This window comes from Moschus berezovskii, chromosome 28 (assembly GCF_049115385.1).
Source record: "Moschus berezovskii isolate FMDL1 chromosome 28, NW_MosBer_1.0, whole genome shotgun sequence".
NCBI lineage: Eukaryota > Metazoa > Chordata > Mammalia > Artiodactyla > Moschidae > Moschus > Moschus berezovskii.
The window spans coordinates 4,425,554-4,439,737 of NC_142487.1; the positions used below are offsets into that span (position 1 = coordinate 4,425,554).

General features: G+C 42.1%; 1 non-coding gene across 1 annotated transcript; it reads right to left on the minus strand.

Annotated features, from left to right (window-relative positions):
* Positions 1-10,687: 10,687 nt before the first annotated feature.
* TRNAE-UUC (transfer RNA glutamic acid (anticodon UUC)) lies at positions 10,688-10,759 on the minus strand. Its single transcript has one exon. It is a non-coding gene; the product is annotated as a tRNA-Glu (tRNA).
* Between the last annotated feature and the right edge of the window lie 3,425 nt (positions 10,760-14,184).

Genomic DNA, 14,184 nt, shown 5'->3' on the forward strand with positions numbered 1-14,184 from the left:
TTTTTGGGGGAAAAAAATTGGCACTTTAATCCACTTAAGTCATTTTTTAAAAAATTAATTTCAGTTTGAGACAGATATTTTATTTTGTATTTTTGGCTATGCCAATAGCCTGTGAGATCTGAGTTCCCCGTCTAGGGTTTGAACCCTCGCCCTTGGCAGTGAAAGCGCCAAGTCCTGACCACTGGACTGCCAGGGAATTCCTGAGGTAGGTATTTTAGATCAAATTAAAAGTGATCATTTTCCTTTATAAGTATGTTCGGTCCCTCAATATTGTTGCTTTTCAAAAGTTTGTCTGACTGTCCTTAACCCAAGTATTAAGATAATGATAAAAATGCGAAGGAGAAGTAGACATCTTTTCAATCTCATGAGTAAACTTTCCAGCCAAAGTGTTTCTGGCAGAGGATTCCATTTTGTATAGTAAAAAGATTTTAGACAATCTGGAAACAGCCTAGATTGCTTGATGTAATAATAGCTATCAGTTATTAAGCATACAGAGGCTTCCCAGTTGGTGCTAGTGGTAAAGAATCTGTCTGCCAATGCAGGAGATGCAAGAGTCATGGATTTGATCCCTGGGTGGGGAAGATACCCTGGAGAAGGGCATGGCAACCCACTCCAGTATTCTTACCTGGAGAATCTCATGAACAGAGGAGCCTGGTGGAATACAGTCATGGGGTCGCAAATAGACACGGCTGAAGGAGCGCACACACACATACACACACATGTTAAGCAAAGAACACAGGCTCTGCTACATATATGTGCTGAGTATTTTACATGAGCTATAGCTCATTTAATCCGTACACAGTAAATACGGAGTAGTTGGCAGTTTTATCTTACAGATAAAGACACTAAAGTTTGAAGGAACAGAGTACCTTTCTTCCTGCATGATAGGTGAAAACCCAGATCTGTCCAGTTTCTAAAGTCTCTTCCTGGGAGCGTCTTAGATGCAGAATCTCAGGGCCCCTTCCCCCCCAACCTGTTGCATTTTGACAAGACTCCCAGGTGAATAGAATGTACTCTGTGTGTATGTGTGTGTTAGTTGCTACAGTCGTGTCTGACTCTTCGCGACCCTATGGACTGTAGCCTGCCAGCCTTCTCTATCCAAAGGATTCTCCAGGCAAGAATACTGGAGTGGGTTGCCATTTCCTCCTCCAGGGAATCTTCCCCACCCAGGGATTGAACCCATGTCTCCTGCATAAGCAGATTCTTATATCCGCTGAGGCGTCAGGGAAGCCCAGTATGCCCGTAATGTTTGGAATTAGATTACACAGTGATTTGAGAAGATATCTGAGATCTCCCTCCTCTGTTCCCCACCCCCAATTTTCTTCATCAATCTGTTAAAATAACCCCCCAAAGTTTTTTTCTTAATTTAGTCGCTGCTGCTGCTATTTAGTTGCTAAGATGTGTTGGACTCTTTTTTGACCCCCATGGATTGTAGCCTGCCAGGCTCCTCTGTCCATAGGATTTTGTAGGTGAGAATACTGGAGTGGGTTGCCATTTCCTTCTCCAGGGGATCTTTCTGACCCAGGGATTGAACCCACATCTCCTGCATTGGCAGGCAGGTTCTTTACCACTGAGCCAGCTGGGAAGTCCCCTGTTACTTGCTATCACTCACCAATACTTCACAAACACTGTCGCATTTAAGCCTCATACCCAGCTCATAGTATCAATACTATCATTCCTACTCATAGGTAAAGAAATTGAGTCTTAAGGAGATCAGAGGGCTAATATAAGAATTGGAAGAGGTACTATACGCTCAGGTGAAATTAAAGTTCAAAATGGTATAAAATATTGCTTGTTTTGATTTCCCTTTTAACTAATATATCATAATAAAAAAGCTGAAAATTGTAGCTAATTTTTGAGTGCTCACAATTTGCTCAGCACTACAGTAAGTGCCTTATTTGACCTAAGTATGTGACACTATTACGTATCTCTCTGACACATGGACAAATACTATAAAACCATTCGGCCTGTTTAATCACAAATTTATGGGGGCTTCCCTGGTGGCTCAGAGGTAAAGAATCTGCCTGCCAATGCAGGAGACACAGGTTTGATCCCTAGGTCGGGAAGATCCCCTGGAGGAGGAAGTGGCAACCCATTCCAGAATTCTTGCCTGGGAAATCCCACGGACAGAGAAGCCTAGCGGGCTACAGTCCATGGGGTCCCAGAGTTGGACAGGACTTAGGGACTAAACAACAACAGCAAATATCAAATTTATGGGTGGAAAGAAGGAATGACAACTATTGATTAACTGTTACCAGCAAGACATCTGACCATCAGCCAGAGACTCTCAGTCAGGTGTGGGGCTCCCTGGCAGGGACATTTGGAGCCACATGGGGGCCATTTATGGTGGTCATGGATCATGGGAGTCACAGATGGCATTTAGTGTCCGAGGATGAGGGATGCCAAATGCTGCCAAGTGTGGGATCTCATACAACCGAGCCTCAGCTATCCCCAAATGCTCTTGGTCCTCTCCTTGAGGAACGGAGGGAGAACTCTGCCACAGTTTTTGTGTTTATAAAACAAGGCTCAACCTTGGAAACAAGTGTACTGATTATTTCCATTTGCAAACACTTAACACATCCTGTTGCCAAATCATTCTGATACACCCACTAGGACACAGATTATACTGAGAACCCAGGGGCTTTGAAGCCATCAGAAGTGGCTAATGGTCAGAGGGACCACGAGGATAGAGCTCTTCTCCCCTTACCTAGACTCCCATCCCCACCCTGGCCGGTGTTGGAGCATCAGACATCCCTGGGAAGAGGAGGACCAATCCGAGCATGAGCCTCACATCCCACTGAGGCAGATTTTCCTAGCAGGTGGGGTTCCGTGCTTGAGCTCACCTTCCTCTATGACTTCCAGCTGTAGGAGTTCCTGCCCAAGCCCCAGACTAAAGGCGAAGGTCAGGAGCGCGTGTGTGTGTGTGTACTTTACCCTTTGGGGAAAGCAGCAGGAAGTGCACTCTCTACCATTAGGCCTAAGCCCTTCTCCAGGCCTGCTATTAACAGAATTTATGTTAGGGACTTTGCTTAGCTATTAACAAAGAGCTTCTGTCTTTCCTTTGGTGTTCCTTCCCACCACGCATGCTCTTCGGTCGGCCTGCGGAAAGGCGCTGGAGGAGGGGGCTGGGGGACACTGACTTGGACTACCGTTCAGTTGCAGGAGTAGCTGCCATGTCTGTGAAGCACCTACTGTGTGCCTCAGCGCTTTTATTTACATTTTCTTTTCTCAAAACAACTCTGATAGGTATTGTCCCTGATGTGGAAGGAGAAACTCTGATACATGAGTAACTTGCCCAGGATTACTTGATTGCTAGATCCAAGAATCGAAACTAAGGGACTTTCCTGGTGGTCCAGTGGTTAAGACTTGGCAGTTTCCACTGCAGGGGGCACGGGTTCCATCCCTTGTCTGGGAACTAAGATCCTATAAACTGTGCAGACCAGCCAAAAAGAAAAAAAAAAAAAAAGCATTGGAATTAAGGTAGTTTCCTAAGGTCTGAAGACATTAAATAGTTTAAAAGATAAAGCAATTTCTTCTATGTTTTATGATACAGATTTATCAACAAAGTACTTTAAAAAAAACCTTTATGGTTAGATTCTGTTGGCTGAAATAAAAACACATGATGTAAAAGTTGTGAATTAAGTTTTATTCAGTGGTAGAGAACCTGCCTACCAATGCAGGAGACAGAAGAGACTCAGGTTCAATTCCTGAGTTGGGAAGATCCCCTGGAGGAGGGCATGGCAACCCACTCCAGTGTTCTTGCCTGGAGAGTCCCATGCACAGAGGAGCAGGCTGTGGTCCACAGGGTTGCAAAGAGCCAGACACAACTTATGCTCTCACGCACCTTACTGAGGATTGTATCTCAGGACACAGGCTCTCAGATAGCTCTGAGAAATTTCTCTGAAGATGTGAGAGAGGAGTCAGGATATAGATGATATTTTTTCTGGGAAAAACATATAATTAAGCATAAAAAGATTATTGCTAATCCCAAAGAACAAACAAGTCAAGTTAATGATTTTAGTGCTTTTCTACGTATGGGAAGATTCAGGAATCTTGGGGTCACTGAGAATTTTCCTTGGGTAAGTATTTTAACTATCTAGAGATCAGTATATTCAAAGCGCAGAATGCTTCCTGTTTTTCTCCATACTAGCTCCCCTCAGGGTGCACTGTCAGGCGAGTGCAGTGACTAATGGCTTCATCCTAGTAGAACTGGAATGACAGGCAACAGTTTTTTCTTTACAATCCAAAGTTGTATTTTGAGAAAAAAAAAAAATACACGGTTTCTGGTAGCTTCCCTAGGAATGTAGGCTGCTCTGATTCTCTGGCAAGGATATAAACCAGGTTCCTAAATTTTCCCAACACTTTCAAATGTGCCATCTGCATGTCTGGGATCTAAAGCATATGTATTTTCCTCCATTCAACAACACAGAAGACTGGCATTTTAGTCATTTGTCACTATGAATTGATGGCAATTCAGCCCTTGCCAGAAGTTTGCTCATGACAGCTGATGAGAGAAAGGAAAAAAGATTTGTGGATATTATTATGTTTATCTCTTTTTCTAGGGTCTCTAAGTTATTGGATTGTGTTATGTTAAGTGATTAGAGAATAATGTTCTAACTCAGTGTGTGTGTTTGCATATGTGTGTGTGTGGATAATCATGGTGGTGTCACTAAGTCGTGTCAGACTCTTGTGACCACATGGATGTAGCCCACCAGGCTCCTCTGTTCATGGCATTTCCCCAGGCAAGAATACTGCAGTGGGCTGCCATTTCCTTTTCCAGGGGATCTTCTCAACCCAGAGATTGAACCTGGGTCTTCAGCATTGCAGACAGATTCTTTACCAACTGAGCCACCAGGGAAGCTGCATATAATCATAGTTCCTTTAAAAATATCCTTATAGGAGGAAGCTGTGCTCCAAACAACAATGCTCTTTGGCTGATCTGCCATTAGACTAATTTCTAGTGCTGTTATAATTGATCTAGCAGAAATGATGGGTGTTCTTTCTTATCTTACTGTTTAGGGTCTGTTTCACAAAATAGGATGTCTGATGGGGGAAGACTTTCTTTTCAAATATAGAAGGCTGGTTCTTCAGTCAAGGTATACAAATGTCCAGATTTTCACACTATTTGAATAATTCAGTTCAGTTCAGTTCAGTCGCTCAGTCGTGTCCGACTCTCCGCGACCCCATGAATCACAGCACGCCAGGCCTCCCTGTCCATCACCAACTCCCGGAGTACACTCAAACTCATGTCCACAGAGTCGGTGATGCCATCCAGCCATCTCATTCTCTGTCGTCCCCTTCTCCTCCCGCCCCCAACCTTTCCCAGCATCAGAGTCTTTTCCAGTGAGTCAACTCGTTGCATGAGGTGGCCAAAGTATTGGAGTTTCAGCTTTAGCATCAGTCCCTCCAATGAACATCCAGGACTGATCTCCTTTAGAATGGACTGGTTGGATCTCCTTGCAGTATAAGGGACTCTCAAGAGTCTTCTCCAACACCACAGTTCAAAAGCATCGATTCTTCGGCGATCAGCTTTCTTCACAGTCCAACTCTCACATCCATACATGACCACGGGAAAAACCATTGCCTTGACTAGACGGACCTTGGTTGGCAAAGTAATGTCTCTGCTTTTTAATATACTATCAAGGTTGGTCATAACTTTCCTTCCAAGGAGCAAGCATCTTTTAATTTCATGGCTGCAATCAGCATCCGCAGTGATTTTGGAGCCCAAAAAAATAAAGTCTGACACTGTTTCCACTGTTTTTCCATCTATTTCCCATGAAGTGATGGGACCAGATGCCATGATCTTTGTTTTCTGAATGTTGAGCTTCAAGCCAACCTTTTCACTCTCCTCTTTCACTTTCATCAAGAGCCTTTTGAGTTCCTCTTCACTTCCTGCCATAAGGGTAGTGTCATCTGCATATCTGAGGTTATTGATATTTCTCCAAGCAATCTTGATTCCAGCTTGTGCTTCTTTAAGCCCAGCGTTCCTCATGATGTATTCTGCATATAAGTTAAATAAGCAAGGTGACAATATACAACCTTGACGTACACCTTTTCCTATTTGGAACCAGTCTGTTGTTCCATGTCCAGTTCTAACTGTTGCTTCCTGACCTGCATACAGCTTTCTCAAGAGGCAGGTCAGGTGGTCTGGGATTCCCATCTCTTACAGAATGTTCCACAGTTTATTGTGATCGACACAGTCAAAGGCTTTGGCATAGTCAATGAAGCAGAAATAGATGTTTTTCTGAAACTCTCTTGCTTTCTCCATGATCCAGCGGATGTTGGCAATTTGATCTCTGGTGCCTCTGCCTTTTCTAAAACCTGCTTGAACATCTGGGAGTTCACGGTTTACATACTGCTGAAGCCTGGCTTGGAGAATTTTGAGCATGACTTTACTAGCGTGTGAGATGAGTGCAATTGTGCGGTAGTTTGAGCATTCTTTGGCATTGCCTTTCTTTGGGATTGGAATGAAGACTGACCTCTTCCAGTCCTGTGGCCACTGCTGAGTTTTCCAAATCTGCTGGCATATTGAGTGCAGCACTTTCACAGCATCATCTTTCAAGACTTGAAATAGCTCAACTGGAATTCCATCACCTCCACTAGCTTTGTTAGTAGTGATGCTTTCTAAGGCCCACTTGACTTCACATTCCAAGATGTCTGGCTCTAGGTCAGTGATCACGTTATCGTGACTATCTTGCTTGTGAAGATCTTTTTTGTACAGTTCTTCTGTGTATTCCTGCCACCTCTTCTTAATATCTTCTGCTTCTGTTAGGTCCATACAATTTCTGTCCTTTATTGAGCCCATCTTTGCATGACATATTCCCTTGATATCTCTAATTTTCTTGAAGAGATCTCTTGTTTTTCCTATTCTGTTGTTTTCCTCTATTTCTTTGCATTGATCACTGAGGAAGGCTTTCTTATCTCTCCTTGCTATTCTTTGGAACTCTGCATTCAGATGCTTATATCTTTCCTTTTCTCCTTTGCTTTTCGCTTCTCTTCTTTTCACAGCTATTTGTAAGGCCTCCTCAGACAGCCATTTTGCTTTTTTGCATTTCTTTTCCATGGGGATGGTCTTGGTCCCTGTCTCCTGTACAATGTCAAGAACCTCCGTCCAGAGTTCATCAGGCACTCTATCAATCAGATCTAGTCCCTTAAATCTATTTCTCACTTCCACTGTATAATCATAAGGGATTTGATTGAGGTCATATCTGAATGGCCCCGGCGGCGCAGACGCTACGCGAGAGACGCCGGCCCCGGCGCAACGAACCACGCAAAGAGGTGCGGCCCTGAGGAGCTACCCCACGCCTGAGGCCAGGGCCGGCGGCCGAGAGGAGCTACCCCACGTCCAACAGGCGGTGGCTGCGTGGGCGCAGGAGGGCTGAGAGGAGCTACTCCGCGTTCAAGGTCAGGAGGGGCGGCCTTGAGGAGATACCCCTTGTCCAAGGTAAGGTACAGCGGCTGCACTTTGCTGGAGCGGCTGGGAAGAGATTTTCCACGACCAAGGTAAGAGAAACCCAAATAAGACGGTAGGTATTGCTAGGGGGCATCAGAGGGCAGACACACTGAAATCATAATCACAGGAAACTAGTCGATCTGATCACATGGACCATAGCCGAATGTGGTCCACTGGAGAAGGGAATGGCAAACCACTTCAGTATACTTGCCTTGAGAACCCCATGAACAGTATCAAAGGGCAAAATGATAGGATACTGAATGAGGAATTCCCCAGGTTGGTAGGTGCCCAGTATGCTACTGGAGCTCAGTGGAGAAATAACTATAGAAGGAATAAAGGGATGGAGCAAAAGCAAAACCAATACCCAGCTGTGGATGTGACCAGTGATAGAAGCAAGGTCCGGTGCTGTAAAGAGCAATATTGCATAGGAACCTGGAATGTTAGGTCCATGAATCAAGGCAAATTGGATGTGGTCAAACGGGAGATGGCAAGAGTGAACGTCGACATTCTAGGAATCAGTGAATTAAAATGGACTGGAATGGGTGAATTTAACTCGGATGACCATTATATCTACTACTGTGGGCAGGAAACCCTTAGAAGAAATGGAGTAGCCATCATGGTCAACAAAAGAGTCCGAAATGCAGTACTTGGATGCAATCTTAAAAATGACAGAATGATTTCTGTTCGTTTCCAAGGCAAACCATTCAATATTACAGTAATCCAGGCCTATGCCCCAACCAGTAATGCTGAAGAAGCTGAAGTTAATCGGTTCTATGAAGACCTACAAGACCTTTCAGAACTAACACCCAAAAAAGATGTCCTTTTCATTATAGGGGACTGGAATGCAAAAGTAGGAAGTCAAGAAACACCTGGAGTAACAGGCAAATTTGGCCTTGGAGCACGGAATGAAGCAGGGCAAAGGCTAATAGAGTTTTGCCAAGAGAACGCACTGGTCATAGCAAACACCCTCTTCCAACAACACAAGAGAAGACTCTACACATGGACATCACCAGATGGTCAACACCGAAATCAGATTGATTATATTCTTTGCAACCAAAGATGGAGAAGCTGTATACAGTTAGCGAAAACAAGACCAGGAGCTGACTGTGGCTCAGATCATGAACTCCTTATTGCGAAATTCAGACTTAAATTGAAGAAAGTAGGGAAAACCACTAGACCATTTGAATAATTATCTACTACCTTATTGAATGCATTTATATAAGCATCGTTTGAGAAGTTCCTGCTGGAGTCGAGTTTGCCTTTATGGAGGAATATATGTGCCTTATTCTATTTGGAAGTGAGAGTTCTTACTTAATATCTTTGCTTTATTGTTTTGGTTCCCAGAAAACTCATGGCCAAATGAGTACTTCACTGTATTGCTTAATTAATTCCAGATGATAAGTATACATATTGATCTTTAAAACATTATATATGGAATTTAGAAAGATGGTAATGATAACCCTGTATACGAGACAGCAAAAAAGACACAGGTATATAAAACAGTCTTTGGGACTCTGTGGGAGAGGGTGAGGGTGGGATGATTTGGGAGAATGGCATTGAAACATGTATATTATCATATGTGAAACGAATCACCAGTCCAGGTTCGACGCATGATACAGGATGCTTGGGGCTGGTGCACGGGGATGACCCAGAGGGAGGATAAGGGGAGGAGGGAGGCGGGAGGGGGGTTCAAGAAGGGGAACACATGTACACCCGGGGCGGATTCATGTCAATGTATGGCAAAACCAACCAATATAATATTGTAAAGTAATTAGCCTCCAATAAAAAAATAAAATTAAATAAAAAAAAACAAAAAAAATTTAATCGTCAGCTTGTGTCTTAATATTTTCTAAGTTATCTAAAACACTTTCTCCCTCTTAATTTTTGGCAATAGGCATAGAATTATCTTACAGATTACTTGCTCACTGCCAAGGACAAAACTACCTAAAATGGAGAGATCTGGCTTTTACTATCCCAACCCAAAGATCAATTTCACAACCACTAACAGTAGGATGAGGGATTGGGGGCAGGAGGAGAAGGGGACGACAGGGAATGAGATGGCTGGATGGCATCACCAACTCGATGGACATGAGTTTGAGTGAGCTCTGGGAGTTGGTGATGGACAGGGAGGCCTGGCTTGCTGTGATTCAAGGGATCGCAGAGTCGGACACGACTGAGCGACTGAACTGAACTGAACTGAACAGTAGGACAATCAGACATTACGTGCCTCCTGATGAGATACAATATGATGTATGTATTACCACTTGCCAAAGAATGTGAACTTGAATGTAGTCAAGTCTTCGGGTCTTACTTCCAGTTAAACAGCATCACAAAACGACAGATCTAGAATGAGGGAGATTATACAATACAACTGACTGGGCATCTTAGAAAGCTAAATGTTGTGAAAATAATTGGGACGACAGAGTCAATTTTAGATTAAAAGAGATGGAAGAGGGAATTCCCTGGTAGTCCAGTGGTTAGGACTCCACACTTTCACTGCTGATCCCACAAGCTGGGCAACTCAGTCAAAATAATTAATTCATTCATAGAGATGGGAAGAGGTGCAGAAGGCAGATTAACAGTCATTATTTTTAGGCATGTAAAATAGTGCAGCCACTTTGGGAAACAGTTAACCAGTTACAAGTAAATTTACTATATGACCCAGCAATTCCTCTTCTAGGTATCTTCCACCTAAGAGAAAATATATATCCACAAAAGGATTTGTATGTGAATATTCATAGCAGTATTATTGATGAAAGACAAAGGCTTGAAGCAATTTAAATGTCCATCAACTGATAAGTGGATGAACAAAACATGATCGATCCATACAATGGAATATTACTCAGCCATAAAAAGAAAAAAACTACTGATACACATTATAACGTGGATGAACATCAAAGCCATTATATCAAAAATGTTACACTAAGCGAAGGAAGCCAGATGCATAAGACCACATATTGTGTGGTTCCATCAATATGAAATGCCCAGGAAAGGAAAATCTAGACAGACAGTTGGTAGGTTAGTGGTTGTTGGGGGCTGAGGATAGAAATGATGATTTACTGTACAAGATCATAAGGGACATTTTTGGGGTGAAAAAATGTTTTAAAACTGGATTGTGGTGATGGTTGCTCAACTCTGTGAGTTCACTGCATTGTCCACTTATAATGAGTGGATTTTATAGTACATAAGGACCTGTTTGCTCTCCTAGCAGAGCCGCAGCTTGTGGGAGCTTAGTTCCCTGACCAGGGATTGAACCTGGATTACAGCAGTGAAAGTGCTGAGTCCTAGCCACTGGACCACCAGGGAATTCCTTCTGTTCAATTTTCTATTGGGTTATTTCTCTCTCTCTCCCTTTTTTGCTTTTGATTTGTCAAATTTCTGAATATGTTCTTGATACTAATCATTGGTAAGGTACCTGAAATACAGATATCTCCTACAACTCTATGGTGTGTCTTTTTATTTATAACTTTTTGAGAGTTTGTTTTGTAGCATTTGAGCTCGGGACATCCACTGGAGGGGTCTGGGTGGATAAAGATCTCAGGATCTTGACTGTTGAAATTTAAACCTCACTACAACTGTGGTGTTGGAGAAGACTCTTGAGAGTCCCTTGGACTGCAAGGAGATCCAACCAGTCCATTCTAAAGGAGATCAATCCTGGGTGTTCATTGGAAGGACTGATGCTAAAGCTGAAACTGCAATACTTTGGCCACCTCATGCGATGAGTTGACTCACTGGAAAAGACTCTGATGCTGGGAAAGGTTGGGGGTGGGAGGAGAAGGGGACGACAGAGAATGAGATGGCTGGATGGCATCACCGACTCTGTGGACGTGAGTTTGAGTGAACTCCAGGAGTTGGTGATGGACAGGGAGGCCTGGCGTGCTGTGATTCATGGGGTCACGGAGAGTCGGACACGACTGAGCGACTGAACTGAACTGAACAACTTGTATAGGGGACTTCCCAGGTGGCTCAAGGGTAAAGACGCCACCTGCCAATGCAGGAGACTCAGTTTAGGATTCCTGGTTTGGGAAGATACCCTGAAGAAGGAAATGACAACCCACTCTAGTATTCTTGCCTGGAGAAGCCCATAGACAGAGAAGCCTGGAGGACTACAGTCCATGTTGTTGCGAAGAGTTGGACATGACTGAGCACACATATTAAAAAACAAAACAAAACACTTGGGCAAATTATTAAAACCTTGGGCAAGTTATTCAATTTTCCTGTGCCTCATTTTTCTTATCTGTAAAATGGGAATATTAATAGTACATAGATTATTGTAAGGATTAGAGTGTATTAGTTTTCTATCAATGGTTAGCAAACTATTACAAACTTAGCAGCTTAAACCGCACAGATTTATTATCTCACAGCTTCTGTTGGTCAGGAATTGGGTCAGGAAGCTCAGTTCTTCCTCCTGTGTCTCTTTTACCCCCTCACTACTTCCAAACTCATGACAGTTCCAACAACAGAGGTGTGTGAATTCCTCCCCACTAAGTAACTGTGGCACTAACTGGGTGTCCGACAACTTAATCCTGACGCTATCTACCTGAGGATAGAGGTAGACATATCTAGGTAGGTAGACCCAGAGGTTAAGCTCTCAGTTCTATAAGATTTCTTCCCTACAACCCCTTTTCTTTGGCAGCACCAAGTGGCTTGTAGGATGTAGTTCCCTGACCAGGGATCGAACCAGGGCCTGCTGCATTGGGAGTGTGGAGTCTTAGCCACTGGACCACCAGGGCAGTCCTTTCATCTTCTTCTCAGGGTGGGACTGATAGTTGAAGCCAATGACAGGTCTTGTGTCCGATAGTTGGTTGCCCAGATGAATAACTTTTCATTAGGTTTCCTCATTCACAGTGGAATATGTCTTCATTCTCTTTAGAGTCTTTGACAAATTAGATTTTGGAGTAATTTTAGAAAAATTTAAATTAGTTATTTTTAACTGGAGGAAATGAAATCACCCTTCACAGAACTTTTAATGGGAAAAGTAATTTCTGTATTCTTTTGGGTGAACACTTTTGGGCAAAAGTTATTCATGGAATCCCAATGGTTATTACGTCAAATATGAACCTGAGTCAAAAGAAGAATGATTTGGTATTTTTTGTGTTTGAGATTCATGTATCTGAGGCACAGAGAACATTCAATGTATTTGTAATACCATAAATTATGCAGTAGATGAAAATCTTTTGGTGATTCATTTTCTCACGTATTAATTTAATGAAGACAATGTTTCAAAGTGAGATTTATTATTGTGAATAATACAGTGGTAGTAAGGGTGAGGCAGACATTTATTTTGGGTTAAGTGAGTACACCTTTATTTTCATAACTTAGAACATTATCCGTCATATAGAGAGACTAAACTAAATGCCACACTTCCTGTATTTGTCCAGAGAGCTAATCAGGATGGTTTGTTCATGAGGAAACATCTTGTGTTTGGCTGAAAGTAGCAATTTAGGAAAAAACTCAGGAGACTTTTAGGAACTGAACTGATTTCATGCTTCTAAGAATAAATGAACTAACTGTGCAAATAGATTATCAGCAAGGACCTGCTGTATTGCAGAGGGAACTCTGATAAGTACTATGTGGCAGCCTGGATGGGAGGGGAGCTTGGGGGAGAATGGATACATGTATATGTATGGCTGAATCCCTTTGCTGTCCACCTGAAACCTTCACAACATTGTTAATGGGCTATACTCTAATAGAAAATAAACATAGTTAATTGGCTATACAGCCAATAGCAAATAAAAAGTTTAAAAAGTGGTTATAATAGATAGCTAGTGGGAATTTGCTGTACTACACAAGGAGCTCAAACCCCGGTGCCCTGTGACAACTTAGAGGGGTGGGAAGGGGAGGGAGAGTGTTTAAGAGGGAGGGAACATATACATACCTATGGTTGATTCATGTTGATGTGTGGCAAAAACTAATAGTATTGTAAAGCAATTATCCTCCAATTAAAAATTTTTTAAAAATAGTTACAAAGATTATTTCTCAGCTTGAAAGAATATGAACTATGTGTCATCAAGAACTTAAAAACCAGTTTTGGTGATACATATGGAAGATAAGGAACAAAAAATTATGTTCTATCTTTTATTCTAAGTATCTGTAAGCGTACAACCCACTAAATAACATACCTAGCTTACAATAAAGCTGCAAGTCACTGGTGTTTATGAAAAAGAAAATTCATCAATAAGCTTTAGAAGAAAGAAAACATACTCAACCTTGGATCCTAAGATACGATGATATTACACAGTGTGTGTGTTGAAAATGCAACTTGCTAATATTCCATCTAAAAACCAATCATGGAGGATTCATTTCTGGGGAATTAAGTGAAATTTGAATAGATTTCACCTCAACACACTAATCAGGTGGGATAATTTCAGGTGGAATGACTTTGCTGAAAAAATTTGAAGACTAGGTTAGTTTTCGTTTAGTTCTAGTTAGTTTAGTTTGGCTCTAGTTAGTTTTGGTTTAACTCTAGTTAGTTTAATTTAGCTCTAGCTGTTAGTAGTCACTGCTCTGTCAGATTGCTGCTGTTTCCCAGTCTTCTCATTTAAAAAAAGGATTTGATATATGTTTATATTGAGAAATGATTGCCACTATAATTTAGTTAACATAAATCACCTCACATAGTTACACATTTTTTTCTCATGATGAGAACTTGTAATTTTTATGCCCTTAGCAACTTCCTCTTTTTAACTGAATATAGTATACATGCATTATTAGTTTCAACTGTGTAACAT